Source organism: Lissotriton helveticus, chromosome 12 (genome assembly GCF_964261635.1).
Source record: "Lissotriton helveticus chromosome 12, aLisHel1.1, whole genome shotgun sequence".
Taxonomy (NCBI): Eukaryota; Metazoa; Chordata; class Amphibia; order Caudata; family Salamandridae; genus Lissotriton; species Lissotriton helveticus.
The window spans coordinates 618954631-618980890 of record NC_136073.1 but is presented as its reverse complement, the minus strand read 5'-3'; the positions used below and the strand labels follow the sequence as shown (position 1 = coordinate 618980890).

Below are 26260 nucleotides of genomic sequence, written 5' to 3'. Positions count from 1 at the left end.
ACAACGCAGCCCCCAGTACTGACAACGCGAACCCTGGCAAAGTGACGCATCACCTCCAGTGCTTAACGCATCGTTCCTGTGTGCCATGTTTTGCCAGCGCATCACCCGCAGACCAGAACCGTCTTTGGAATCAACACATCACTACCTCTACAGTCCGCATTCGACGCATCACTTCTCCTGCGTGCAGCAGAACTGTTGCATCGCCTCTCCAAGGACTCAGGAACTGACACATCGCTGTGCTTTCTGACGTTTCCTCCTCTGCAACTGTTTCGCCTTGTGGATTGTGAGGTACTTTGTGTAAAAGTCACGCATCCATAGATTTCTATGGACCAAATGGCTTGAAACATTTTAAAAGTCATCTGTTAAGTGGTGTATGTTGGATTTAGTTTTTTTGGTACTGTTTGGTTTAGATAAAGATAATTTATTTTCCTAAACTGGTGTGGTGTCCATTTGAGCGTTTTCACTGTGTTACTGTGTGTGTTTTGTACGAATGCTATACACAGTGCCTCTGAGATAGGCCTAACTGCTCGTGCCAAGATACAAAGGTGGTGAGCAGGGGTTATCTTGGGTGTGTAAGCCCTTTATCCTGACTAGAAGGAAGTGTCCCTACTTGAAAAGGGTGCAGATCGTACCAGCTAGAGACCCCTATTTCTAACATATATGTTTCAAATATAGTGATGTTACCTATGCTTTGTATTTCCTGATTTTTTAAAACACACTAATAGTTTATTGTGCAGTAGGTTTACAGAAAACTGGAATACAAACGAATAAAACAAAATATGGGACTCCTTACAATTATTGTTATTAATCATAATAATAATAACATTTTCATAATGTATTAAAATGTTATAATATTTATTAAGGGGTTCAGGATTGCTTAAATATCACCTACTGGTCAGTTCAGGGTGTTGGACAAACAGAGTCAAGCCAAAGACAAGGGCACTGAGCCATCTGGAAGGCTTAAGGCTTGCCAGTGAAGCAATGAAACCTTCTGCCCAACATGTAATTGCTGTTCAGATTACCCTGTCTATTCAGCCCTATCTAATATATGAGTTTAAGGTATTTGAGCGACTTCTTTTGACGAGATTTAGACTAAATCTATTCCATCGTTTAGTAGCATTCCCAATGAGAAATAGCTGGGACCCGATTTTTATGCCTTGCCCCTGCGATGATACATCAGAGCAGACGACGATACACACTGTTCTGTTCTGCAAATTTTATCATGTTCATCGGAGACTTTGGTTGTTACCTCTGTTAAAACAGTGGGGTTTTAGGCAATGTCGCCCAGCGATGTTGCGATTACAGGGCCTCATTTATGAAGGCCTTGCGCCACTGGTGCGTCACTTTTTCCCATTTTAAAAGTGACGCACCAGCGGCGCAAGACCTTCATAAATAAGGCCCACAGTTTTTAGAATCCGAATGTATTTGTTACCACGTCGTCAATTTTCTGAAATGTATTTTTAAACACAGAATTAACCTATACAGCATTTATACGATGTATGAACTGGATAACTTTTTATCAATCTCCAAATAATGATTTTAAATGCTAGTGTGGAATGATTACTCTTTAATCTGTAACGATTGTGTATTAATTGTCAAAAAGTCTTTTTTTTATCTGATTATAATACTGCTTTTATGGTTTTCTATCTTGTAAAACTGAATAAAGAAATATTCATTCACTGTGGTTACAGCCCGGTAATGGCTCTACGTATACACCATGAATTGCAATGTAGAGTGGTCAATAGCCGTGTTTAAAAGTTCAGATCCCATTAACGTAAAAAATACTTTAGTAATGCGATTACTTTGTTTTAGGTGCACTAAAAGCAGCACTCCTGGTTATGGCCCTCAAATATACATGGAAAGACAGCAAGGGAAAGAAAAACACGAATCTAAATGAAGAGTGAGGGTCAAGGAACGATTGGGACAAATAGGTACAAACAGACAGAGGAGAGCATGGAGAAACAGTTTAAGGTAAAAAAGGAGGGAGATAAAGAAAGATCAAAGGTTAAGAGAAGATGGAGAGAAAGAGGGATAGGCCACTAGAGACAGACCACGATGGGTATAAGGAAAGAGGGTAGAAAAGGGAAAAACATAGAAAGACAGGGAGAGAAAGAAAAAGACAGAGAAATAACACGCTTTTGGAAACGAAAGGAGAGAGAGAATCAGAAAGACAGATGAAGAGGTGTGGGGAGAGACAAGACAAGGAGAGACAGACTGAAAACGTAGAGGTTGATGCAGTGAGTCATAAGACACCCATTCACACACTTCTGCTTATCTGCGGTGACTTGTGGAATGTGAATGTTTCCACTTGTGCCTTACGATTTTTCAAAGATGTCACGTCCGTATTTAGGGCATTCAGGGGCATATTACCAACAACTAGCGATAATTTTTGTCTCTAACTTGTTTAGAGACAAAAATTATCGCCGCACATCGGCGATTTTTATCGCAGATAAACCTTGCTATTAGCAAGGTTTATCGCAAATGCGATAAAAAACGGCCGCAATGCATGAATATCGCTGAAAAGTCAGCGATATTCATGCATTATCGAGCAAATGCTCTTAGCCATGTTATCCACCTCCCATTGGATAACATGGTGAAGAACTGCTCAGGGCAGGTGTTAGCTTTTGGAGATATTCGCGCTTAGCGCGAATATCTCCAAAAGTTGGTAATAGGAGATAGCGATGTTAGCGACTGTTTCCAGTCGCTAACATCTTGGCACGCCCACTTTGCATGTCATTAGTGATAAATATCACTGACATGCAAAGCGGGGCCCAAGATGGTCGCTATCTCCTATTAGCTGTCACTAACTGGTGTTAGCGACAGCTTGGTAATAGGGAGATAATTTTATCTCCGCTTTCTTGGCTTTTAAAGCCAAAAAAGCGGAGATAAACCCCCTTGATAATATACCCCTCAGTTCCATCTCCCTAATTCTCATGGGATTCCGTGCCACTTCCTTCATGACATGGTATTGTTGATTCGTGGAATCTTGGGAGCAATTCAGAGTAAGGCACATGTACTTCGTGAAAAATCTTAGCGATTTCAGCCCATATTTAACATCTTCCATCCGATTTCACAATTATCCTGAAGGCAACATTATGTGTGAAGAATGAGAATGCCTGAGGACTTTAAATTGATTGAGCTTGAACAGAAGGGAACTGGGTAGTGGAGTTCTCATTTGAAAGTTGTTGGGCTTTGCACAGTGTATCCTGGCTTGTGATTGAAGGGAAAACAGTCAAAACACCAGCACAATTTTGATTGACTGCAGTGTTGCGGTGAGCGCGCTTTTCTGCCAACTGGCAGTGGGTTCGTCCTGTCTGTTCGCTGGTTGAGTCAGTTTCCTGTCTGTTCGCTGGTTGAGTCAGTTTCATGGCACAGGCATGAAGAACTAGAAGCCTCTGTTCTTCTGTGGGCAGATCAGTGTTGGTAAATCGACTCTTCACCACTACAGTGAAGGTGGCGGCTCATGCTGTACAAGTAGTGTGTCTAAAGATTATTTTGTATCCTATATTTGTGCTGCACCTAGGGCGGGCGTGTATGCATGTTTTTTGGCACACTGTGGGGACAGATAATGTCCCCCCAGTTTTGGTAAATCCTGATAAAACTCAGACAAGAATAATTTCTGCGCAGACCACCGGTCTAGGGGGACTGGTCCCCCTAGTGTACTTAGGTATTTTTTAGTGTGTTGGGCTAAATACTATTTTTCCCCACCCTGGTTTTATTTTGTACATGTAATGTTATGTTTAATGTCTTGTTATTTTGTTGCTACGTGGTTATATATATATATATATATATATATACCGAATAAAGCATTTTGAATGAATGAGTGTGTGCTTCAAAAACTTGAGACAGCTCTATTTGCTTTGGTCCTCTGTATAACCTACCTCAGTATCGAGGCCTATATTAGAATAGTAAAGACACACTCCTTTGGGGTCAATGGTCGGCTCTCATATATATTGTGTGTTAGTGCACAGCACAGCTGGTCATCAGCTGTTTCCTGCTAGTTCCTCATCTGCTCGTCTAGTGCAGCATTCAGTCAATCCCTAATTTGAGCCGGTGGTTTCCGGTGCTCGGTTTGCACTTAATTCTCCACACCAGCACTAATGACAATCTGCCATGGGGCTATCTGTCTAATTTTGATACAAGCATAACAACAGTGTTTAATCATTCAGCATACATTAAATTGACAATTCATACTATTCATCGCCATTGTTATTGCTTTTGGGGCCTGGAATAGTGTGAACTGTCGCACTTGTAGGAGTGCGATGGCTAGTAGTTGCGTTTGTACAGTCATTGGATCTTCTTTACGGGCAATCTGTGGTGTAAGCTGCAGTGGATTCTCAAGAAGGGCCCTGGCACTTCCTGTATTGTACAGATTAAGATCTAGCATTGACTTCCAAGATGGTACCTGTGAAGTGAAGCAAAAACACACAATTGATAGAAGGAATGCAGAACAAATCAAAACATTCACCCCCGGTCAAGAGATCTTGGTTAAATTCATCATTCCTTTGCTCACCATACAACCCCAGTTTAGACCTGGCCATATGCAAATAAGTCTTGACCCTGTGCCTCATGGGACCAGTCCAGCCCAAACTGCCAAGCCAGGTCCTCCCTGGACCCTAAGCAAGCATCCTAGGACTAGGACCAGTCCTATCTTCCTGTTGTATTTCTTGTAAAGAGGTGTCCACATGAGTAGCAAAGAGGTGGGAAACAACCTTTACAACGCAACTTTTACAACGTATTACCATTACAACGAAACTTTTACAACGCAAAAACTTTTACAACGCATGTATTTACAACGCAGGATTTTACAACGCAAGTACCTTTACAACGCATACCATTACAACGTAAGTATTGGTAAGTATATAATTATATTTAAAATGTTATATGTTTGGGTTTTTTAAGGGGTATTTTTAGGGTTCAGGGTCAGTTTTCAGTTTTTGGGTAAAGGGGTATTTTTAGGGTTCAGGGTCAGTTTTCAGTTTTTGGGTAAAGGGGTATTTTTAGGGTTCAGGGTCAGTTTTCAGTTTTTGGGTAAAAGGGTATTTTTAGGGTTCAGGGTTAGTTTTCAGTTTTTGGGTAAAGGGGTATTTTTAGGGTTCAGGGTCAGTTTTCAGTTTTTGGGTAAAAGGGTATTTTTAGGGTTCAGGGCCAGTTTTCAGTTTTTGGGTAAAGGGGTATTTTTAGGGTTCAGGGTCAGTTTTCAGTTTTTGGGTAAAAGGGTATTTTTAGGGTTCAGGGTCAGTTTTCAGTTTTGGGGTAAAGGGGTATTTTTAGGGTTCAGGGTCAGTTTTCAGTTTTGGGGTAAAGGGGTATTTTTAGGGTTCAGGGTCAGTTTTGGGTTTTTGGGTAAAGGGGTATTTTTAGGGTTCAGGGTCAGTTTTGAGTTTTTGGGGTACAGGGGTATTTTTAGGGTTCAGGGTCAGTTTTGGGTTTTTGGGGTACAGGGGTACAGGGTAAAAATAAAATTAAATTTAAATTAAATTATTTAAATTACATTTAAATTAAATTAATTAAATTAAATTACATTAAATTAAATTAAATTAAATTAAATTACATTAATTTCAAATAATTTAAAATAAAAAAATTAATATATACTTACCAATACTTACGTTGTAATGGTATGCGTTGTGAAGGTACCTGCGTTGTAAAAACATGCGTTGTATATACATGCGTTGTAATAGTTTTTGCGTTGTAAAAAATTCGTTGTAATGGTATGCGTTGTAAAAGTATGCGAGAGGTGTTTGTAACATCAAATGATCTGGAAACTTCAGTTACTATGTGTTGTTTTACTTAGACATTTATATTTCTTTTTTTGTACCCTTTGAAAGATAATTCATTATAAATGTAATTCTTCAAAAACATTTACACCTGTGTACGATCTTTTGCTAACAGATTAGTTCAAGTGCAAACAAGTGAAATTGAATTTTTAAATAATTGAATTTAAGCGACGGCATAGAGCTGTTATTGTTATTTATACATTGAATGTTAAAACTATGTGTGCTTTAGAAAATTCCTTGTAGGCACCTTTACCTGCTATTGATTGATCGCCCGATCCTCCAAGGGTATATTTGGTTTCCCACTTTCTCTTACACACTTTTTTAGATAATGGCAACGCCTCCTCCTGGCCGCTCGAGGTTGTCCGTGAGGGTGAATTTGTAGCCGTCATAGATGGTGATGGTGATGGCGATGTCCGGTCCAGAGCAGAGGTTGGCCCAGGTTTCTGTTAAGAAGGCGTTGTCTGAAAATGTGGCATTGTGGAAGTGCAAGATTTCTGTGCGATTTTTGTGGAGGGACCGCACATTGAGGAGGATGCATTTGACCAGGTCAGGTTCACAGTTGGTCGGCTGGGCAGTAAGAGGCTCTGGTGTGCTGATGTGGCATGAGGTGCATTTGCAGTTTCAGCAGGCACAGGGTGCAAGGGTATTCTTCGGTGATGCTAGATGTCAGGCGGCGTGGCATCCAGGGTTGAGGGCGAGGAGGGTGCTGGCGTCGTAGCGGTGGACTGTCTGAGAGCCATGGTCCCTGGGGCTGGGTGCGGTACAGGGACAGACAGACGCAGGCAGGCTTGCCTTTGCCTTTGGTTCACCAGATGCACAATTGATGCGCATGGCCGCACAGCATCCGCCATTAGGTAGTGCTGTAGATGGGCTGGACAGACGGGAAATACCTGGAAAGGACAATGGAGGGGGTGGGGACTCAGGGGATCACAACAGCTACAAGGTAGAGGATAGGGAAAGAACTCAAAAAAAGCACAGGAAAAACAAAGCAAAGGTAGAAAAGCAACGGAGAAGAGCAGAAAGATGAACATGAACAGCAGAAAAGAGGGACAGGAGGGCAATGAAGCTGCAGAGCAGTGACACTCTACCACTGGACCACCAGGGATAAGGCGCAGGCAGGAGCCTGCGGGTGGAGGAGTGACTCGAACACCTGACCTCCTGGTCAGAGGAACCAGCAGCAGCAAATGGAGACAGCAGCAGCATCAACCAGAGGGCATAGCGCTGTGGGAAGAGGAAGTCCACTAAGGGTTAGTCTCACACACACACCCAAAAGCAAACTAACAGGGGGCAAGGAAAGGGAGCAACCATATTCCGTGTTCCCCAGATCCTCAGCGAGCAACAGCGGATCAAGCTGCATACCCAAGGGTCTGGCCCAGAACGGGCCCGTGCCCCTAGCTCTCAATGGCCGATCTCACCGACTTGAGCCAGTTAGTGAAGTCCCCCACCAGTCTTGTGCAGTGCCCTCGGTGATGTAGATCAGCCCCAGTTCAGGGATTCCTCAGGGCTCGGTGTGCATCACCCGAAGGTGCTAGGCCTGGGCCCGACTCGCCCCCGGGCCTCCTCTGCTACGCGTCCCACCTTTTCCTCACCTGGACATTGATACCGGGGCTCAATGCGCTGCACTCTCTCCAAATCTGTGACTCAGCTAGCTGGAGCCTCAGCCAGGTGGGATTTCACAAGTCTGAGTACAGCAATCGACGCCAAGTCCACTGGGGATCCTTCCAATGCAGGTGATGCAACAGGGTCCCCTTAGGTGTGAAGTTACAGCGCTCCCGCCACAAAAGTTTGGCACAGCACAGGGGCCTCACCTTCCACAGCGTCCAGCCAGTGCAACATCCTCTGTGATGCAGAGAGGTGCATCCCACCACTGGTAATCTCCTTTGTGCACCCCGGTGTAGTGGTGGCCCCTGGTATGCAATACAGTCCTCCCTACGTTGGTGTGCAGTAGCGCCTCTACCATTCATAGCCCCAAGGTGCGCCAGGCGGTCTTTTCACACAGGTCAGCAACATGTCTCCATGCAATCTGCCAGACTTCAACACCACGTAAGGTCGATCGACAATGTCTCAATGTCTACAGCCATGGCCCAGCACCTCCACAGAAACTCTGCCCCCTCTCCTGGTCACAGACGCAGGCCCAGCAAGGCCACCGGGCCCCAGGGACTGACCCGCTTTCAAGGTTTTGGCTGCCATGGTGTTGCTAGGAGGGCGCTATAAGAAGTGATGCACCACTGGTTTTCCCAGCGATGCGCCTCGTTTCATAACTGTAGCCTTGAATCTGCATTTCCTCTTCCCCTGGGACTCTGGCTGGTCATCCTGGCTGTTGGGGCGGTTGAGGGGTTGTTGATCTGTGCTGCACTTGGCCCTGGCTGCTCCATTCTGCATTCCATTGGTTTTATTTCCTATTTTTCAAGTGGACTTATAGGCTACTTTTGCCACTAGAAGCAAAAAAAAGTCCTGTTGGGCTGGCTAACATGAGATTTTTTATCGCTAATGGGGTTTTGTCACTTTTCTCTTGCTAATGTCAAAATGTTTATCGCCTTGACGCTAGTGTTAGCTGTAGTTTTCACCAGAAACTGTTACTATTGCCATGTAGCGACGTATCGTAAATGCATCGCAAACAGGGCAATAGTTTTTGGTGATAGGCTGCGTTAAGAAAACTGCTCCTAATGCTAGTTAGCGGCAGTTCTTGTATATCTACCCCTAAATCCCATCTGGTACATGGGGTGAGGATGGAAGCACCAATTTCACTGCGTCTGTTCACCATGGGTGATCTGCCATTATAAAATATTGTTCAGCAACAAACTCATTGATATTCCGGCATTGGAACATATTTACATTGAAATCGCACGTATTTATACATTCCTTTGCTCTGTGTTCCAGCTTCAAGTCCATTAAAACTGCAGGGTTGCTTTAACTTTGCGCTTTTTGGGTAATGTCGGATTCATGTATGTGTTATTGATTGGTGGGTTATTTGTGTCCTCAGATCAATCTTCTAGATCAATCTTCTAGCTTTACCGCCAGTATCTAGGGTTCAGTTAGGTTCAGCTGGGTTGCCCTGACCTTTAGGTCCACTGAGATGTAGATTGACAGGCCACACTTGATCAACCCCTTAGGGTTTCTTTGACAGCAAACTTGTTAAAATAGGTAAATCCAATCAGTGGCACGTTTTCCACAACCCAGTTTCTATTGGATTTTTTAAGCCACCCACATTTCAGGAACAAAGTTGGAAAGTAGCTAGGTGTTCTCGGCTACTGATCTCATGGGGTTCTGTACTTTCATGTAATTCTTAGTAGGTCTCTGCTTCAGTTTTCATAACTATCTCACTCAGGGGCATGCCCACATTTCCCGCCAGCTTCTGCCAGCACATTAAACATCCTTCATAATCTTGGGCCCTGAACGCTCTCTGTACCCCCACCCCCATAGACAGGGTGTGGGGACCGGCCTCAGTCGTTGGCAGGTCAATGATCGCGAGGAGAACCCTGCACATCAGAGTGCTCGGGAATGCAGCTGTGAGGGGGCACGAGAGCTGGATCAGCACAGGGGAGCGCAGCTGCCCCTGTGTGCAAGAAGAGGTGCCTTACATTGGCTGTGGAGCACTGCTGTGCGTGGGAACCCCAGGGTTCAACTGTCTGGCAGCCCAGTGGGGCTGACTAGTAAGACAAAGTTATGATGGTGGCACAGGTCGGGCCGCAAAGTGTGTGGAAGCAGCAGAGGCAAGTCCCATAGGGTGGGGCTGTGAGAGTGGAGCTGCGGCTCACTCATGGAGAGGAGCACAGTTAAATTGAGATGTAAGGAGGTGGGTCCTAGAGGCCACCCCGGAGCAACGGGAAAGTGCCTGGCGGATCCTGAGCAATTAGTGAGGGCTCTGGTGATAAAGTGGAGGACTGCAAGGTCCTGCTGAAAGTGTGTGGCCCCTTCTTGAGACAAGTTATGGACCCTGAGGGGAGCGTTATCTGGGGCCTGCCCTCAAAGAGGCATGTGATGCACGAGGGGTCCAGTAGGGCTTTGTAACATGAGAACTTGGAGTGTGGGGAAACAGTGCACTCTGAGCCTGATTGCCTGAAAGGAGGCCACTGGCAGAGACAGTGAGAGGTGCTGCGGGTGCGGACCGGTGCAGGAGTTGGTAGTGAGGCTGACATTTTGCCCCTGCTGGGAGGATGGCCTGCACTTTTTGAGCCTCCTGGAGAGGAGTGTGGGGCTGTGTGGTGTACCTCCTTTTTGGACACGTAGGTGTTTGTCTCGTCCTTGGCATGGGACCCTGACTCCAAGGGTGACAAGGGACCACTGGGGTCAGGCCAAGCAGGCCCAGGATGAGGAGGCAAGGGTCCTGACTATGGCAGATATTATGGTGAAGCTGCAAGGGTCACATGAGGAAATGTTGGGCAAGACTGACACTGTGGCCATCAAGGTAAGCCTACTCCGTGCTGACGTACAGAAAATATCTGAGAGGTTCACAGATTCAAAGGGCAATGTAAAGGAGCTTCACAATGAAGTAGTCAGCTCATCAGGCACTGGCCACGGTGCCCACACTGGGAACAATCCCTCGTGCCATCATTGTCCACCTCTTTAATTTCAGGGATCGGGATGAACTCCACTAGCATGTTCGGCTCCAAGGGTCACCTCAGCTTGAAGGGAGAAGCATCATGATTCTTTCGGACTATAGCCGTGAAGTGCAGGAACTCCGTAGAGATTATCTACTAGTCAAAAAGAGACTACATTCCCAGCCATGCTCCGGGTGCATACTTCTCCGGGTGCATACTTCTTCACTGCATTCCTGTGTACCATAATGTATAGTTTTTTCTTGTAGCTCTGACTCATTGAACTGATATGTACTGTAACGGGGAATCCTCCTCTGACTGCTATTGAGTTTACTGTGTGTGATCGTGGTGGGATGCTATTATTCGTTTTTTACTTCATGTGTTCCACTTGTTCTCTTTGCAATGTGTGCCGGTGGGGAACAACGGAGGACTCTGGTTTTATGGGGTGGTTTGAGTGCCTTCGGCCTTGCCACCCGAGTGGGAGGCTAGGTCCTTCACTTAATGCAGCTGGGGAGCTTGAGGCTTCGGCCTCCTGGGGGGAGATGGAGCAGTGGATACTCAGTGTTGACCTGGCATTCTGAGCCAGAGTTGTTTGGACTCAATGCCTTTGGGTGAGGCATTTCTCTGGATGTTTCTGTTGTTGGTTGTTGCGTGTGTTAATGGATTGGGATTGCTCCATGGTACACGGTCAGGACTAGCGGTGCAACACTTGCAGGGGGTCGTGAAAGTGCGGAGTGCCTGCAGTCGCTGTAGGATGGGAGAGTGCTGTCTCAATCAGAGGAATGGACACTGTTTAGAAGTTCCTAACATGGAATGTTTGAGGTTTGTCGCAACTGACCAAGAGACACAGAATATATTCCTATTTTAGGCCCTACGGAATTTCAGTGGCATTTTTGTAGGAAACACATACCTGGGGGGACTGCATTGGTCAGCTGAGAAGCAGGTGGAGTGGCCAGGTCTATGCAGCCTCTTACTTAGCTATGCTAGAGGGTCATTGATGTTGGTGGCATTTCGTTTGTTTTGTGGCTAAATGGGTGAAGAAAGATTCTGAAGAGCGATATGTGATTGTGTCAAGTACCCTTGACCATAAAGACATATACCTGGTCAACATTTAGGTTCCAAATGTGGATGATGCTGGATTATTTGGAAAGGTTTTCATTATGGCAGCAGAGCACATTGGTTCATAGGTGATGCCAGCTGGTGATTTGAGTTGTGTGCTGGACAGTAATTTGGACCATTTTCCTCTGAAGTCAGATACCAACCCTGCCGTGAGGATTGTCCTGCGGGAAGTTATGGGTGGTTTGGGACTATGGGATGTGTGGAGAGTGGGCTGTACTCAGGGCCATGTCTATTCCTGTTGTATACTTGCAACTGGGACACATAGTCATTTGGACTATTGTCTGATGTCTTATACCATGGTCCAGAATGTGGTTGATGTTTCCTATTTGGCACAATATTTGTCTGATCATTCTCCCTTGCTTGTCTATCGGGTGGGCAGGAGAGCCCCCAGGGTTCTGCTGTGGAGACTGAGAGTGAAGGCATTAGGGACCCAGTCTTTGCACACACTGTGGCTAAGGTGCTGGATAACTATTTTGAGGAGAAATGGGAGAGCACGAATGTGAGGGCCATGGTATGGGATGCTGTGAAAATGGTCATGTGGGATGAATGTATGAAGGTGACATATAGAATGAAACAGCAATTGTCTAGGACATTTGATGTTCTTGAGAAGAAACGTAGTCCCCTCGAGGAATGTATAGTTGCGCAACCACAGTGCCTTGGCTGGGTGGAAGGATTGTAGGCGAGATTTGTTGGAGACATGGGATCACTTAGATAAGTTTGTCTGCACTGGTTATAGGCAGCGCCTCTATATAGAGAGCGATAAGTCTATCAGGATGCTTGCCATGCTTCTCTGCAGAGAGATTCAGATCCCCCCTGTGGGAGGGGTCTGGGATGCAGAGTGGCAGGAGGTACACATTGAGCAGGGTTTCAAGGAGGTCTTTAAGGAAGGTCTATTCAGCACCAGCTGAGTTCCGGCGAGTGACAAGAGCTGTATATGTCGCTGGTTTACAGATGGCCTCCCTTTTGAGAGATGGCAGGAATAGTTTGGATGCACTCAAAACTAGGGGGGGGAGATTGTGGTAGCAATTTGGGCTTTGAAGATGGCCAAGGCCAAAGAGGGAGCTGGCCTGCTGGCCAAGCTGTACCAACGTAGGGCAGGCATTTTTGCAGACCGCCTGTTGGAAGACTATAAGGAGGGTTACAAGAGAGGACCGTCACCCGAATCCATAATGTAATGTTGCCTAAGCCAGACAAGGATGCTAAGGAGGTGGCCTCATGTTGCCCCCTCTCGATGCTTAATGTAGATGTAAAAATCCTTAGCAAGATCGGGCATCCAGGTTGCTGGAACACCTGCCTCAGCTGGTTTATGAAGACCACTGTGACTTTATCCCGCAATGGAACTCTTTATGTAGCCTGCGAAGGCTATCACTGGTGATGCACACTGTGATGCGAGGGTGGAGAATCACGATCAGTGTAACCACATATGTGGTCTCCTTATACACAGATGATGCCTTGGTATGTCTGCCTCAGCCAATGTACTTGATACCCATTATGCTGGCTGTCCTGGCAGAATTTGGTGAAATCTCAGGGTTATATGTAAACTGCAACATATCGAAATTGTTCCCTTTGGGAGAACTGTGTGGGAAACAAGTGAAGGACCTTCCTCGATTGAGTCTTCTGTGGAAGGTGACTGGTGTATGGAATTGCACAGGATGAGGCCACATTTGAAGCTTTAAATATAGTAAGGGTGCCGGAGGTGCTTAAGCAGTCTGTAAAATTCTGGAAAACCCTCCAACCATCCCTGATGGGCAAGCTGGTATTAGTGAAAATGATTGTTTTGCTACTCTGCCTGTATGATTTTCATGATGCCTTGTTCGAGATCCCTTAGAGCTATTTCAAAAAATTGGACAATTGAATTGTCAAACTGTTATGGGCCTCAGGGAGGAAGAGGGTTAGATTGCCCACACTAAGTCCCCCCGGAGAAAAGGGGGACTTGAAAGACTGTGCCCGGGCCTATACTACCTAGGTGCTCAATTGAAGCATGTGGTGCATTAGTTTGATGATGGAGAGAATTAGGAGCAGAGATTGCTGCGATGTCCATGAAAGTGAGTTCCCTTGCAGAACACTTGATGTTGCGAGCTGGGGTTCTGAATTCATTGACTTGTGGTCTAGGAGGTGTGCAAAGCCTGAGAGTGTGCAATCCAACAGGTATTGAGGAGGGCTCCATGTGCTCCAGACATGTGAATTTGGTAATTGCGCCCATTCGCGCTCATAGCATGAACAATGTTGGTCTATTGATGGTGTGCCGGGAGTGTGACATTTTGCGGGAAATATACCCTAATGAAGGTTTTATTACCGTGGCCGATGCAATAGAATATTCTGACTCAGCAACCGGACAGCTTTTACAATTTACAAAATTGCGGCAACACCCCATGGGATATGGACTTCCTTTCCTGATGTCCCACATGACACAAAGATTGGAGGAACACGACGGCAGCTGGCTAGCTGCCGCGGGAACTCCGCTCTGAGCACCTGCGGAGCGTTTTTCCTGACCTTCAAGGAAGAATGAGGGCGTTTTTCGTCGCATGGAAAGCTAAGGGGAAAGCTACAATCTTAATCTTTACTCCTTAATTCAGGAAAAGATCGGTTAATTTTCTCGAAGAACACGCTCTTTTTCCCCTTTCCTAAAAGAATCGGCTCCATAGGATTGTTGTTTGTGAAGTGGCTAGCGTAAAGTCCTCTTTCCCTCTCTATGTGTTGGGAGAAGGGCGTTTTTTCATCCGACTCGGCGTTCCGAGGCCGGTCTCCTCTGCAATCTTCGCCGTTCTGCTGCTGGCTTTGGCACAGGGCCGCCCTGGAGCTCCGTCGCGGAAAATACTTGCGGTCTCTCCGTAGGGACCGAGTGGAACAAGATGTGCAGGTACAGGAAGGAGCTGTAGACCCAACAGCGTCAGCTTCACCCTTCAATTCAATTCAATTCAATTGATTTATATAGCGCACTACATACCCAGAGGGTCTCAAGGTGCTTGAAGAAGGGTGGGGGATTACTTGTCGAATATCCAGGTTTTAAGTTGTTTTCTGAATGTTAGGTGGTTCTGAGTGGGGCCAAGGTGAGTGGGAAGTGAGTTCCAGGTTTTTGCTGCCTGGTAGGAGAAGGATCTTCCTCCCATGGTGGTTTTGTTGATGCGAGGTACAACGGCAAGGGCTTGGTTGGAGGAGCGTAGCTGGCGGGAGGGGGTGTAGAAGGAAAGTCGTGTGTTGAGGCATTCGGGTCCAAGTTCGTAAAGTGCTTTGTGTGCGTGGGTTAGGAGGCGGAATGTTATCCTCTTTTTGACTGGGAGCCAGTGGAGTTTTTTCAGGTGGCCAGAGATGTGGTCATTACGTGGGATGTCTAGAATGAGTCTGGCTGAAGCGTTCTGGATGCGTTGGAGTTTTTTTTGAACTTTTGCTGTGGTACCGGCATAAAGGGTGTTTCCGTAGTCCAGGCGGCTTGTAACCAGTGCGTGGGTGACCGTTTTTCTGGTTTCGGTGGGGATCCAGCGAAATGTTTTTTTGAGCATGCGAAGAATGTTGAAGCAAGATGATGAAACGGCGTTGATTTGTCTGGTCATCGAGAGTGAGGAGTCCAGGATGACGCCCAGGTACCGTGCGTGGTCCGTTGGGATGGGTGCTTTTCCAAGGGCCTCTGGCCACCAAGAGTCGTCCCAGGCGCAGGGGGAGGTACCTAAGATAAGGACTTCTGTTTTGTCTGAGTTCAGTTTCAGACGGCTGTGCTTCATCCATTCAGCTACTTCTTTCATTCCTTCATGTAGGTTGGTTTTGGTGGTGTTAGGGTCTTTGGTGAGTGAGAGGATCAGTTGAGTGTCATCAGCGTAGGAGATGATGTTGAGGTTGTGTTGGCGTGCGATGGCCGCGAGGGGGCTCATGTATACGTTGAAGAGGGTGGGGCTGAGTGAAGATCCTTGTGGTACGCCGCAAATGACTTCAGTGGCCTCTGACTTGAATGGTGGGAGGCGGACTCTCTGAGTTCTTTCGGCAAGGAACGAGGTGATCCATTCCAGTGCTTTTCCTTGGATTCCGATGTTTCTGAGGCGTTGTATAAGGGTGCTATGACAGACTGTGTCGAAGGCTGCGGAGAGGTCGAGGAGGATGAGGGCGACTGTGTCACCATTGTCCAGTAGAGTTCGGATGTCGTCTGTTGCTGCGATGAATGCGGTCTCAGTGCTGTGTTTGGCCCGGAAGCCGGACTGTGAGGAGTCGAGGGATTTGTTGGTTTCGAGGAAGGCAGCGAGTTGGTTGTTGACAGCTTTCTCGATGACTTTGGCCGGGAATGGAAGGAGCGAGATGGGGCGGTAGTTTTTGAGTTCGGTAGGGTCAGCTGTGGGTTTTTTCAGAAGGGCGCTGAGTTCGGCGTGTTTCCAGATTTCCGGGAATGTGGCGGAGTTGAGGGAGCAGTTGATGACGTCTCGGAGGTGTGGTGCTATGATGGAATCTGCTTTGTTGAAGATGTGGTGAGGGCATTGGTCTGTGGGGGATCCTGAGTGGATGGAGTTCATTAGGCGGATGGTGTCCTCAGTGGAGATTGGGTTCCAGTCCTTAAGGATGTTCAAGGGGGGTGAAGGTACTGCAGAAGGTTGGGTGTGTTGGTCTCCGGGTTGGTTGTCAAAGCTGTTGTGCCTTCGCACCAGCAGTGGCCACAGCATCGGATTTTACATCAGCAGGAGCTCAGCGATTAACGCCGACAAAGCAGGTGAAGGGGAAGCACAGAGGAGGGGGGCAAGTTGGTGGCAATTTGGCTCAGGTACCCCTAGACTTAGACTCAGGAACCAACGGAGGGAGGGGGGTTCCCAGCATTTGTGTTAATTCAGAGGTACTTAATAAAGGGCACAGAGGAAAGGGTTTGGGCAAACACCATAACCGAGGGGGGAAAGTGAAAAACAGGAGGGGGGCCAGGACCACATTATTAGCTGCAGGGGGGAGTCGAAAATCAGCCCAGAAATCAAGAGCCCGCTCTCAGAAATTGCTGAAGGGGGGAATGAATGGTTTAAGACAGCGAGTAACTCAAAAACCCCCCTTAAAATATCTTCTTACCTTTCTAATGAAGTAAAAGCCAAGCGAGCAAAAAAAACTAAGGCCGCAAAAACTGTCCTGGACTCTAGTTCTAAGATAACACCGTCGCTCCGCTCCTATTTTAAGGCTATTCCTCAAGTATTGGACCTAGCACAAAATATCTCTCCCCTTCCAAGCGTACCCTTTGATCAGCAAATGGAGACTGAACAATCAGGTTGTTTGGATGAAAACGCTTCTGTGATTAACAACGATAAGATGTCTTGTATTGACTCCACAAAGAGCCTTCTTTTGGCAGACGCCAATAGTGCCCCCAGTAGTCCCCCCAGTACACCCACTTATATGGCATCTACGGCAGAGGCAGAGGCAGAGGTGAACGCAGAGGTGTCTGCCGGCAAAGGCGTCTGCATTGGAGGGTCCTCAACAGATTCTCTTTTGCTACCTGAAACTCCATCTATATCAAGCAATTTTGTTGAGCTTGACGTCCCATTAGTAATCCAAAACCAACCACAGTGCCCAGAGGAGGGTCCCAATTTAAATCTATATTCGAACTTGAATATTTCCTCAGAGGAAAATTCCAATCTACCTTTCGCTAGTGCTATGCCACCTAGACCTCTTGTTTCTGGAATGGACGCTTTCCCAGATCTCACGGTCTCATCTCTATTGCCCATGCTCTCAAACTTGTCAGCAGACATAAAACGGGGGTTTGACGAGTCAACGAAAATCCAGAAAGAAATCAGATCTTATTGTGAGTCCCTGGACAGCAAGATAGATGGACTATTTTCGAGAACTGGAGTGCTTGAGGAGACGGTTGCTGTGATCTCTCTTGAACTGGACAATGCCAAAGAAGAGATCACAAAACTAAAAGGGGAGGATACTGCCCTAGCTGATAGACTGGAGATTTTGGGGAATAACTCTAGGCGCTTTAATATTCGTATCTTAAATGTGCCGGAAGGTAGTGAAGGCTCAAATATCAATCAGAAAAGGGGGTGGTGATGAACAGAGTGCCTGAATTAAGCAGACCACTCTTACCCAGTCCAAAGATCAGGGCTTGATCCATCACCGTTTTTTAGCTCACTGCACCATCCCAGCTCAGAACTTGGCTATATGCAAATTAGTCTGTTCCTGTCCCAGTGCATGATGGGAACAGGGCAAACCAAACTACCAAGCCAATTCTTGTACTGGGAAGGAAACAAGCTTCCGGGGACCGGTTTCTGCCATTTCAGGCGTCGTCGGCCCGGCTTGCTTGAATCCTGATGGTGCAATGAGCAAGGGACTCACATCTGAGTATACCCTTCCACGCTTATGGTGGACAAAATGATTCAGAAAAGGGGGTGGTGATGAACAGAGTGCCTGAATTAAGCAGACCACTCTTACCCAGTCCAAAGATCAGGGCTTGATCCATCACCGTTTTTTAGCTCACTGCACCATCCCAGCTCAGAACTTGGCTATATGCAAATTAGTCTGTTCCTGTCCCAGTGCATGATGGGAACAGGGCAAACCAAACTACCAAGCCAATTCTTGTACTGGGAAGGAAACAAGCTTCCGGGGACCGGTTTCTGCCATTTCAGGCGTCGTCGGCCCGGCTTGCTTGAATCCTGATGGTGCAATGAGCAAGGGACTCACATCTGAGTATACCCTTCCACGCTTATGGTGGACAAAATGATTCAGAAAAGGGGGTGGTGATGAACAGAGTGCCTGAATTAAGCAGACCACTCTTACCCAGTCCAAAGATCAGGGCTTGATCCATCACCGTTTTTTAGCTCACTGCACCATCCCAGCTCAGAACTTGGCCATATGCAAATTAGTCTGTTCCTGTCCCAGTGCATGATGGGAACAGGGCAAACCAAACTACCAAGCCAATTCTTGTACTGGGAAGGAAACAAGCTTCCGGGGACCGGTTTCTGCCATTTCAGGCGTCGTCGGCCCGGCTTGCTTGAATCCTGATGGTGCAATGAGCAAGGGACTCACATCTGAGTATACCCTTCCACGCTTATGGTGGACAAAATGATTCAGAAAAGGGGGTGGTGATGAACAGAGTGCCTGAATTAAGCAGACCACTCTTACCCAGTCCAAAGATCAGGGCTTGATCCATCACCGTTTTTTAGCTCACTGCACCATCCCAGCTCAGAACTTGGCCATATGCAAATTAGTCTGTTCCTGTCCCAGTGCATGATGGGAACAGGGCAAACCAAACTACCAAGCCAATTCTTGTACTGGGAAGGAAACAAGCTTCCGGGGACCGGTTTCTGCCATTTCAGGCGTCGTCGGCCCGGCTTGCTTGAATCCTGATGGTGCAATGAGCAAGGGACTCACATCTGAGTATACCCTTCCACGCTTATGGTGGACAAAATGATTCAGAAAAGGGGGTGGTGATGAACAGAGTGCCTGAATTAAGCAGACCACTCTTACCCAGTCCAAAGATCAGGGCTTGATCCATCACCGTTTTTTAGCTCACTGCACCATCCCAGCTCAGAACTTGGCTATATGCAAATTAGTCTGTTCCTGTCCCAGTGCATGATGGGAACAGGGCAAACCAAACTACCAAGCCAATTCTTGTACTGGGAAGGAAACAAGCTTCCGGGGACCGGTTTCTGCCATTTCAGGCGTCGTCGGCCCGGCTTGCTTGAATCCTGATGGTGCAATGAGCAAGGGACTCACATCTGAGTATACCCTTCCACGCTTATGGTGGACAAAATGATTCAGAAAAGGGGGTGGTGATGAACAGAGTGCCTGAATTAAGCAGACCACTCTTACCCAGTCCAAAGATCAGGGCTTGATCCATCACCGTTTTTTAGCTCACTGCACCATCCCAGCTCAGAACTTGGCTCAGAACTTGGCTATATGCAAATTAGTCTGTTCCTGTCCCAGTGCATGATGGCCACTACAGGTGTGGCAGGGTATACTCAGACATGAGTCCCTTGCTCACTGCTCCATCAAGATTCAAGCAAGCCGGGCCGACGACGGCTGAAATGCCAGAAACCGGTCCCCGGAAGCTTGTTTCCTTTCCAGTGAAGAATTGGCTTGGTAGTTTGGTCTGCCCTGTTCCCATGATGCACTGGGCCAGGGACAGACTAATTTGCATATAGCCAGGTTCTGAACTGGGATGGTGCAGTGAGCTAAAAAACGGTGATGGATCAAGCCCTGATCTGTTGACTGGGTAGGAGTGTTCTGATTAACTCAGATACTCTGTCCATCACCACCCCCTTTTTGAAATTATTTTGGCCACCATGAGTGTGGAAGGGTATGCTCAGACATGAGTCCCTTGCTCACTGCACCATCAGGATTCAAGCAAGCCGGGCCGAAGACGGCTGTAATGCCAGAAACCGGTCCCCGGAAGCTTGTTTCCTTTCCAGTGAAGAATTGGCTTGGTAGTTTGGTCTGCCCTGTTCCCATGATGCACTGTGCCAGGGACAGACTAATTTGCATATAGCCAGGTTCTGAACTGGGATGGTGCAGTGAGCTAAAAAACGGTGATGGATCAAGCCCTGATCTGTTGACTGGGTAGGAGTGTTCTGATTAACTCAGATACTCTGTCCATCACCACCCCCTTTTTGAAATTATTTTGGCCACCATGAGTGTGGAAGGGTATGCTCAGACATGAGTCCCTTGCTCACTGCACCATCAGGATTCAAGCAAGCCGGGCCGAAGACGGCTGTAATGCCAGAAACCGGTCCCCGGAAGCTTGTTTCCTTTCCAGTGAAGAATTGGCTTGGTAGTTTGGTCTGCCCTGTTCCCATGATGCACTGGGCCAGGGACAGACTAATTTGCATATAGCCAGGTTCTGAACTGGGATGGTGCAGTGAGCTAAAAAACGGTGATGGATCAAGCCCTGATCTGTTGACTGGGTAGGAGTGTTCTGATTAACTCAGATACTCTGTCCATCACCACCCCCTTTTTGAAATTATTTTGGCCACCATGAGTGTGGAAGGGTATGCTCAGACATGAGTCCCTTGCTCACTGCACCATCAGGATTCAAGCAAGCCGGGCCGAAGACGGCTGTAATGCCAGAAACCGGTCCCCGGAAGCTTGTTTCCTTTACAGTGAAGAATTGGCTTGGTAGTTTGGTCTGCCCTGTTCCCATGATGCACTGGGCCGGGGACAGACTAATTTGCATATAGCCAGGTTCTGAACTGGGATGGTGCAGTGAGCTAAAAAACGGTGATGGATCAAGCCCTGATCTGTTGACTGGGTAGGAGTGTTCTGATTAACTCAGATACTCTGTCCATCACTACCCCCTTTTTGAAATTATTTTGGCCACCATGAGTGTGGAAGGGTATGCTCAGACATGAGTCCCTTGCTCACTGCACCATCAGGATTCAAGCAAGCCGGGCCGAAGACGGCTGTAATGCCAGAAACCGGTCCCCGGAAGCTTGTTTCCTTTCCAGTGAAGAATTGGCTTGGTAGTTTGGTCTGCCCTGTTCCCATGATGCACTGGGCCAGGGACAGACTAATTTGCATATAGCCAGGTTCTGAACTGGGATGGTGCAGTGAGCTAAAAAACGGTGATGGATCAAGCCCTGATCTGTTGACTGGGTAGGAGTGTTCTGATTAACTCAGATACTCTGTCCATCACCACCCCCTTTTTGAAATTATGGCTAAAATTTCAAGGCATATATTGTCCGACTCCTAAAACAATCTCTCAATTTGGATCACTCAGAAGAGGAACTAGCTCTAGATATACAGCGTATACACAGGGATCCCTTTAGATTGAGTACACAGAGGTCTAAACCACGCAAGGTACTGGTAAACTTCCACACCTATTCTTTAAAGGACCAGATTCTCAACCTAGCACTTAAGCAAAAATCCCTGTCAGGAGATGGCTTTAACTTTCAAATAAGATCGGATCTATCAAGGGCCACCTTAAATAGACAATGGGAATTGGGTAGGAGGATGGAGGCATTTAGAAATCTAGGAGCTACAGTGCAGTTGAGATTTCCTGCAGCCCTGAAGATTATGACGAATAATAAGATGTTTAATATCCACACAGTTCAGGCTGCAGAAGACCTACTGATGACCTTTGGAGCCGCAAAGGGGGCTGAAGGCGGCTTGGGATAAAATAACGAGAGCCAGACTATATACCTTTTTTGTTGTCTCTTGTCCTTTCCTTCATCCTATGACTCCTAAAAAAAAAAAAAGTGGAAGAAATTTTTTTGGTGTCTTCCCTCAATGGTGGAGGGCGAAGACAATAAGGAGAACAGGAAAAAAGGAGCAAAAAAGGGGAGGAAACTACTTGAGAAATAAGGAAAATGGGAGAAGTATAGAAGCAAGGGGGAAGATAATGGAAAGATAATGTAAAGATAGGAGTAAAAGGAGAAGAAAAGGATGTGAAAAAAAAGGGGACTCGAAAGATTAAACACTCATACTAAGTTAATTTGCACAATTTGCACAAAGGAGTGATTGAAAAAAATTTTTTAAAAAAAATGTCCAAGCTATTAATATGATGGAGCACTATACAGCCCTCTACACTATAAGACTCGCTCTTGCAGGGGCTCAGTAAAGAGTTAGGGGTACCGAAAAACCGGACACGTTCCGGTTAGTTAGAACAAGGGTTTCTCAAGGGTGGTTGGAGGGGTTTCACTCGGGTGGTGGGGAGGTAGGAGTAAAAAATAAAAAAATCCTCATTTCCAATTTAGTTTTGGACTGTCTCTTTTTTTGCTTTTCAGTATGCTCTATATTCTTAGGCATAGCATTTCAGTTGTCAGCTAATGACCGCATGATGGGTCGAATTAATCTCACTTGTCATGAGTACGCTTAGGATTCTCTCCTGGAATATTAATGGCCTGCGTACCAAACCTAGGTCTAACAGGATCATTCAATATTTACCGGACTCGGATGCGCATGTCATAATACTCCAGGAGACACACCTGGTTGAAGTCGACCTGTTAGAAGTAATAAAAAAGAACAAGTGGATAAATCTGTCTGTTTCAACTTCGCAAACTAGTACTACTAGAGGGGTCTCGATTTTCTTTAAAAAATCAATCACCGCAAAAATCGTAAAGCAGAAGGTTGACTCCGCAAGCAGATGGGTCATTGCTGCAGTAGTTATAAATGGATCACAATTCACCATCGTAGGGTACTATGGTCCTAACCGGGATGACCCATCACTCCTAGAGACATTATTCTCTGTATTATTGCACTTCCCAAACCTGTCATAATGGCAGGGGATTTTAATATCGTGCTTAATCCTCTGATTGACAAGACTCCGTCTAGCCGGCAACAAACATTCTCTAAATCCAGAGCTTTTTTACTTAAATCTATGAATCAATATGGAATTCTAGATATCTGGAGAGTTTGAGCAGATCAGAAACCAGTCTACTCATTCCATAATTTTAAATATCCCCACCAATCAAGGATTGACTTTATCCTAATTAGCAAAACTTTGCTTGACTCGGTAAAAAATATTGCCTATCTACCGTCACATTTGTCAGATTACAGTGCTGTCTCCCTGGAACTTGTCGGCTTGATCAGATCTGCGAACAGGACATGGACGTGTGATCGCTCACTTTTTTAATCTCCAGACGATCTCGCATGTATTAAGGCAGAAGTACAGGAATTCTTTCATCTCAATACTGGCTCTGCTACTCCCAGTATTGTCTGGGATGCTTTTAAGTGCTTCCTGTGTGGTGTTATTAAGAGCAAAACTACATCCCGGAGAAAGCACTACACCCAAGAAATTGAATCTATAGAAACCAACTTGTCACTGATCCAATCTGAGCTAGAGGCCTGTAAAAATGTCTCCGACTCAATTACATCGGATAAGCAGGAAAAACTACTAGAGCTTAAGGGGCAGTTGGCTTCTATCCTTAATCAGCGTATTCTCCAGAAATGGGAAGCCAGTAAGTTAGCCAATTTTGAATTCGGAGAAGGGGCTGGTAAATTACTAGCCTGGAAGTCCAGAACTGATCGGAGTCGGAACAACGTAGATTGTATTAAAACCAGGGCTGGGACCGTATCTTCAGACGCTGAAATAATATCTGCCTTCAAGGATTTTTTCCAGAATATATATCAGGAGGACATGAATACCTCATCTGATAGAATAAAGGAATGGCTGGAAGGCATTTCTCTACCATCTCTAACCGTAGAACAAAGTTTATCTTTGGATAAGAGGATCACGGAAGAAGAGGTGATAAGTGTAATAAAAAACAGCAAGGGAGGTAAAGCGGCGGGGCCCGATGGCTTGCCGTCTGAAATAAATAAACATCTAATAACTGAAATTTCTCCTCTTCTCGTAGATATATTTAATCAAATTTTGCAAGAAGGAATGTTACCTCCTACCTCCTGGAATAATGCTTCCATTACACTTATCCTGAAAGCAGGCAAAGTTGCTTCCGACTGCGGTTCATACCGTCCCATTTCAATACTTAACGCGGACTATAAAATCTTTACATCCCTTTTAGCCAAGAGATTGAGCCAGGTGGCTCCAGAAGTCCTACACTCCAATCAGAAGGGCTTCATGAAAGGTCGCCAGCTCTTCGAGCTGACGTATGACCTTATAGGAGCAATCGATATGGCAACAACTTCTTCTGCGCCATTGGCAATTCTCACGCTGGACGCCATCAAGGCCTTCCACAGGGTCAATTGGTTGTACCTGTCGGGGGTCTTGGAAAAGTTCGGCATGGGATGCTCTTTTCGTAGAGCAGTGGATCTTATATATCATAATCCGACAGCCTCCGTTTTGGTTAACGGTGGACTATCAGAGTCATTCTCCATCACAAGGGGCACACGTCAGGGGTGCCCCTTATCCCCTCTGCTTTTCGATCTCTATATTGAGCCCTTTGCGCAGAAAATCCGCCAGGCTAATAACATCAAGCCTTTTAAGTATAGAGATTGGGTGTCACTGTATGCCGGCCATGTCATGATTATGACGTCGGATATCAGCACTGCATTTCCAGCAGCTATAAACTTAGCACTCGAGTTCGTGGAAATTTCAGGGTACGAGGTTAACGCATCGAAGACGGAAACAATGGCTTGGAACAGTGATCTAACGGGTTTCAATGGCCAACTTAGCAGTAATCTCAATTATCTAGGTCTAAGAATCATCAAAGACATCAATCTGATTGCATCTACCAATTTTACAATAGTTGCGAAAAAATGCAGGAAACTAATGGAGTTTTGGATGCACCTACCTTTGACGGTTCTGGGACGTGCAAACTTGGTGAAAATGTCAATTTTACCTCAGTTAACTTTTATTTTTAACACTATACCATTATTTTTTGACACATCATTAGTGGCGAAGATGCAAAGCAGTATTTCTTCATTTATATGGAAAAATAAAACTGTAAGAATTGCGTGGAAGAAATTAAGGCGACGTAGGGAGAAAGGTGGCTTAGCTCGTCCCGACCTTCAGATATATGCCTGGGCCTTTCAGATGACACATGCACAAATGTTGTTAAAAACTCCATCAGACCAAGGTATAGGGTTGATGTTTAAGGCATTGTTGCAGGGGGAAGAAGTCAGGCAGTCAGGCTTCCTATTCAAGTTCGGCGACCCCAAATTTTTTAAGAAGATCAAACTAAAGGTGCTGCAGGGTCTTGCAAGAACTTGGTACAATATAAGATCTGCAACTAAATGAGGATACTATTCAAATAGATCTCCAATATGGGATCTTCCCGTACCTCCTGGCTGGACAACTGATGCACTGGTAATCCCACTAAAAGATGCTGGAATTCTAACTTGGGGTGACTTATTCATGGATGGAATCTTGCTGCCATGGGGACATCTTGCAAGAAAGACAGGTCCAGGCCTGTCTAGATTAAAGTATCTGCAAATCTCAAGTTGGGCCCAAGCCCAAGTACAGCCAGATAGACCCGCTCAGCTTCACAATAGACCTCTAGGTGAAGGCAACCATCTGAAAGACCTTATGCTAGACAAACCAACAGCAGCAAAGGAAGTCTCCCTATGGTATAATTTACTCTTGGAGGAGATTGACGGGGATTTTTATCTCCCCGTAAAATTATGGGGGTCCCTGATTCCATCCTCGAACTTGAACGACTTATGGTCAATATCATGTAACGTTCTGTGGAACCTGGTCAAACCAGCTTGGCTCCGTAGAAACCACCTTTTCACTATCCACAGGGCCTACTATTCGCCTCAGAGGCTTTCCAAATTTTCCTCAGGGGGTTCGGTCGCATGTGCGCGGTGCGGCCTAGTGGCAGCCTCTGATGCACATATGTTTTTTGATTGCCCCCAACTCAGGTCTTTTTGGGATCAAATCAGTAACAAACTTACATCTTCCATCGGTTCCACGGTGTCCATCGATCTTCCGTTAGTAATCTTCGGAGTAGTAGATCAGAAGCGAAGTGCAACCAAAAATCTCTTATTCTTCTCCATCCTGGTGGCCCGCAGAGAAATTTGCAAGAGATGGAAAGAGGTATCTCCCCCTTCCATACAAGACTGGCGCACTTCAATGCTACAAATATATAAATTAGATCTAGCCAGAGCTGGGAAACCAGAAAAAAGAGCTTCTTGGTACTTACTCGATTAATCTCGTTAGAGGTGTGTGGTTTTTTTTTCTTCTTTTTTTTCCCCCACGTCCGATGATTACGAAGCCATGATATACTTTCTCTGCTGTGCAACCTTGCCTTCTTTGTGGGGTATAAAGGTTGATTCAAGCAATAAGGAAAATGGCTGATGGTTGAGCATCCGCCCAATAAGTTGCTGGGGGTAGAATGTGCAGAGTGATTGACACAGCATCTGGGTTTTGGCAACTCCATTAATCGGTCGTAACCCTACCAGTACATGCTGAGTTTGTGTGTCATATCTACTGCCTGTCTTTCTTTCCTCCCAGTTCAGAGATTCGACGGATCACAGCGATGG

At 46.1% G+C, this 26260-nt stretch overlaps 1 protein-coding gene across 3 annotated transcripts in view; it reads left to right on the top strand.

Annotated features, from left to right (window-relative positions):
- LOC144797569 (SLAM family member 9-like) overlaps window positions 1-26260 on the top strand; it is a 782823-nt gene that overhangs the window by 52568 nt on the left and 703995 nt on the right. The window lies entirely within an intron of this gene.